General features: G+C 44.9%; 1 pseudogene; it reads right to left on the reverse strand.

The window, feature by feature from the left end:
* Positions 1-1,025: 1,025 nt before the first annotated feature.
* LOC143012697 (uncharacterized) overlaps positions 1,026-5,286 on the reverse strand; it is a 6,116-nt pseudogene continuing 1,855 nt past the window's right edge.

Here is a 5,286-nt window from a genome sequence, read left to right on the forward strand (position 1 = left end):
TGCTTGGAATTGAAATGCTTGGAGTTAAAATGCTTGGAGTTGAAATGCTCGAAGCTGAAATTTGTCCATTGGCTTTTTCAAATACATTTCAATAAATAGACCTGAACCCAAAACAGCATTGTATAAGTTTTGGAGTGTGTGCAGCAGCAGCCACTGCAACACACATAAACCATGTGCAAAGACTTAGTGCTCCCAGGCCTGTATGGAAAATAACACACACAGATACAGTTTGACACAGCAGCATGTGTCAGTTCCCATCAGTAGCCTTTAGTTCTTACTTTTTGCTGTCATCTCGTTGGGGGATCAGGCGCCTGTGATTCTTTTCTGCACCTGTCTCTTGTTGGGGTAAACAAGCACAGCAATTTCTTATTGAGCCTGGTTCAACCATGACTGATTGAGTGCGGGTGGGACATGTTTAATTTGGAAGAGGTTTTGTCTCTTTCTAAAGGTCGGCTCATCAAGAAGAGGCTTGATGATGTAGCGATGATGTAACGATGATGTAAGATAGACATCCGACCCGCTGTACAATCGTATCGCGTAATTATCGCGAGATAAATCTGAAGTTTATCAGATCTGCCCCGCCGGTCGATCGCGAACTACACATCCCAGAATGCACTGCGACCCGTTTGAGGTTGCGGTGTAAAGAGTATAAACGTATAAACGTCCCCACGGAGCACGTCTCCCTGAAACGATGCGATGCGTTTAACATCTAACAGAGTGAAAACATTTAGAGAGTGTAATCAAATAAGCTCAAATACTCAGTGGGGGTCAGAACAGTGTCAGTGTTAAACTAAAGTCAACATTAACAGCAGGTTTGCATTCAATTGGAGCAAACAATTGTTATCGACGTTGGTTATAATATGTATTCAGTGCCAAGTGAGGGAAAACGCTGCTGCAGTAAAGTGCTGTACCTGCAGAGGGCACTATAGTCTTCCATTCTATGTCACATTGAAACAGTTCTTGTGAGCGACATCAGATTCTATGGCTCGTTATTCAATGATAACAGTTGAAAGAAACACACAGACTGCTGTAAGAGCTTGACTTTAATGATACTTTTCTACATAAAAAGCCACAAAATTTCATTTAAGATTTTATCACATGACAACACCATCATTTTGAGATCATCCCTCCATTCATCTAGATTAGAATGCACACACACACACACTACTGTATTATGTCCATTAAATTGGTATAGCCTATTAGAATCATGTGTGCTGTTTAGGCTGAACAGAGAGAAACAATAAGAAAGATGAAACTCTAAACTCTACACGTCAGAGTAGAGAGAGAGAGAGAGAGAGAGAGAGACAGATCTATTCAGTAATCCGACTCGTCTGAAACGTCTCCCTGCTGTGTCCAGTGCTTTCCTCTCTTCTTCTTCTTCCTCTTCCTCTCCCCCATCAGCATGGCGGCCAGCACAGTTATCACCACGGTGACGGTGATGATCAGCACCGTGACCGTTTCAGCAATGCACAGCTCTGTGTCCACGTCTATCAGCCTGTAGTCCTCCAGGACGGCCGGCTCCCTGCAGGTCAGGTTGTAGTAGTCGTCCAGGAAGAGCCTCTGGATGCTCCTCAGCTTCCTGAAGACTCTCTGCAGGTCACAGTCGCAGTTCCAGGGGTTCCCCTCCAGCAGGACATGGGTGCTGTAGGTGTGAATGCTTAAGAAGGTCTTGAAGTAGATGGAGGTCAGCTTGTTGTTGGCCAAGTTGAGCAGTGTGAGGCTGGTGAGCGGCTTGAACACCCCCAACTCGGTCTCACTGATGTTGTTTCCCTCCAGGTTGAGCACTTCCACAGATCGCAGCATGGAGAAGATGCCGCTCTTCAGCGATGTCAGGTGGTTGTTCTCCAGGTGGAGCTGCCGCAGAGTGCTCATGGATGCAAAGGACCTCACCTGTTCCCCAAAAGAGTTTGTGGTCTTAGCTCACAAAACACTTGCAAAGATGTAGACTAAGAGTTCCCTTACTTACCAGGATGGTGTGAATGGCGTTGCCTGTCAGGTTCAGCCTCTGCAGGCCGTCTAGGTGCAGGAAACTGCGGCTGTCGAGAGTGGTGATGAGGTTATGGGCCAGCTGCAGCTCTCGCAGGAAGACCAGACCCAGGGAAAAGCCTTCACTCAGGCTGGAGATCCGGTTCCAGCTCAGGTCCAGCTTCTGTAGGAACTCCAGCGGCGAGAAGCAGCCGTGCTCCAGGACGCTGATGTTGTTATTTTGCAAGAGCAGAACCCGAAGTTTGCGGTTTCTGCTGAGAGAGTGTTCGGTGATGATAGAGATTTGGTTGTTGGACAGATCGAGGAGTTCTGTGGTTGTGGGTATCTTGCTGGGCAGCTGGGTGAAGGAGGCCCGTGAGCAGATGGTGAGCTTAAGGTCCCCTCGACAGTCACAGCCCAGCTCACACCAGCTGCTGTGAGACTTAGAGGAGACCTCCATCGTGACGAGGAGGAGAAAAAGGAGCTCCCTCATGGCTCCACAGCTCTCTGAAACAACACAACACATCATCTATCTGATGAGCGAAGCTGGAAGACCTTTGCCAAAGACATTTTAAGCAGATCCAGATGTTTCTGCATTGATCTGTACCTCTGGATGTCTCCTGCTTAACTCACCCACAACCTACCTACAGTATGTTACCTGTCTAATCACCTGATGAAGCAGTTCATTGGTAGGTAATTAAATTCTGGCACCAAGCAAGAATCACTTCAGTAAACACTCAGAGCGCCTCAGGTCTCAGGTTACAGCTCTGTGTAGTTTGTTTATATTTGCATCCAGTGTGTGAAGTCACATGCTGAACTAAAGAGACTCAGACTTCAGAATGCAAAAGGCACAGGATTCATTCAACAAAGTCTATAACAACAGGCAACAGGTTGACTAAAAGTGTGATGGATGTGGAGGATTTTAGAGAAATTAAATTAAATAATATATTATTTATAATATAATTTATTTCACACAAAATGTCCTATTTCCTTTCCAGTTAATATGATGAGGTCGTTCTTACCAGCAGCTGCTCCTCTGTCTCCGTCTCTGACAAGAGCACAGTCATCAACACACAAACAGCCGCAGCAGCAGCAGGTGGAAACAGGACATGGTGGAGGTGAGGACGGACGACAGCTATTGTCCCGACCCGGATACCGTGAGCCACAAAGAGCTGAGTGATGGAGAGAGAGGAGGGGGGGAAGAGAGAGAGAGGGAGGGGGTGAGAGGGAGAGGGAGGGAGAGAGAGAGACAGAGAGACAGAGAGAGAGAGAGAGAGAGAGAGAGAGAGGGGGGAGAGAGACAGAGACAGAGACAGAGACAGAGAGAGTCTTGTCAATTATTGAGCAGAGTTGTTTGGAGACTTCGACCTTTAAGAGATGGACGTCTCTCTAGGCCTCCGTCCTGACAGTGAGACTGCGGTCAGATTGAGATTGATTGTGGTGTTTGTGAATTTTTAATAAGAAAAGGCACAAATTTTTGTTTCTAACATTTGTTTAAAAATTGAAATCCATGAAATTTTTCCTTGCATTATTCCTTTGATCTGTGCTTCAGGCAAATGAATCGTCAGATGTAAATATTTGGTACACACTCTCTCTCTCTTCTCTCTGCTCACACACATCATTACACTACATATCTATCAATCCAAATCTGTAGATTTAGATACAAAAATTTAAAATCTGTCTAATATCTGATTTTCAATAGCCAACTGTTGAATCAGCACAATTAAATTAAATTAAATTAAATTAAATTAAATTAAATTAAATTAAATTAAATTAAATTAAATTAAATTAAATTAAATTAAATTAAATTAAATTAAATTAATACAGATGAAATTCCTCACCTGAAGTTCTCTCGGTTCAGTCGTTCCTTTCTAGCAGACAGCTAAACTTGAAAGCGCCACGACATTGGGAAAGCGTCTCTATTTAGAATAGAAAGATGTAACGCTCCACATTAAAGCTGCTGGGTAAGTCTCCTCTGTGATACGCAGTGAGCCACAGCCCCAGATGTGAAATGATTTATTCTGATCTGTAGGATGAAGGAGGGATAGATGAGAGCGGACCTGTTGCTCGCAGCGAGAAAGATTACACTAATACCGTACAAATCCCCAGGCAAGATAAAGCACTCTGCACTTTCCTCCCACCTCGATTAATTGAGGAATCAAACATCTCGCTGTGTTTGACCTGATTTCAGTCCCATTCTCTCTGTCAGCCGTGTTAAACGTGGTTCATTTGTTGGATCTGTGAAGGAGAACGCTGAAGAGGCCGTGTGGCAGCATCAGGCAGCAGATCCCTGTCAGGCTGGGTTTGGTATTAACCATTAAGGAAGGTTAAGGGTCAAGAGACTGAGCCTGTGTTCGCTTGCATTGGGCTCCAGACCCAGCTGGTCACACCTGAACAGGCAATCATGGAGCACACACACTTATGTTGCCTCAAGTGACATCTTGTCTCTTTAGTGATGAGGGCGTCGTCTCACTCTCATACAAATTTGCAGAATGAGTTTTGAGCCTAACTTAGAAACAGATGATGATGACGATGGACTGGATAATTACTTTTCTCCAACATGAACAGATTATCTAAGCACTGAAACTGTTGCTCTGTAAAACAGCTCATGGTTTGGGACTCAAACACTACAGATTGAAATTGGGGTGGGGTCGGATTACAGAGGCTGATTGCTAAATTGTGAACCCAACCTTGTGATTTGGAGGATTGTGATCCAAAAATCCCCACAGCTGATATGACACCACCATCTGAGGCCTTTTCCATGTTCACAGTCACAGTCTTTGTTTTCATGTGACTCTTCCTGCTCGGAGATATTAGGTGTCTGCAGGGCTCTTGTTTCACCAAGTCCACCCACACACACACACACACACACACACACACACACACACACACACACACACACACACACACACACACACACAGGCAGGGCAGAACAGCTGCAAACTCCTTCAGTTACCTGCTCACACTTAACCTGATTAAGCAGTCTCACCTCAGGGCAGAGTCACATTGATTTACAGTAAATCTACGTGCACATGTGGACAATAAAGACTCAACCAAGCGCTCATCTGTTCTGACCCAAAGCCAAGCTACAATCTGAGTGTATCACAACACTGTATTGTAGTTTTTCCACACGCAATCTCCATGAACTCCAGAGAGAGGAGTGTGTCTCTGGACAGATCTGCACATGCTGGATGTTTTCTGATGTCTCTCAGAGATTACAGTAAGACTGAATGAAGACGCTAATCGTTAATCCATGTGGACTCGGATTAACTCCATGTTCTGCTCCGGTCTGCCTTTTCCTTCTCACTCTCATTTCTGCAT

Source organism: Genypterus blacodes, unplaced genomic scaffold, assembly GCF_046128005.1.
Source record: "Genypterus blacodes isolate CSIRO-AG114 ecotype Tasmania unplaced genomic scaffold, CSIRO-AGI_Gbla_v1 ptg000152l_1, whole genome shotgun sequence".
NCBI lineage: Eukaryota > Metazoa > Chordata > Actinopteri > Ophidiiformes > Ophidiidae > Genypterus > Genypterus blacodes.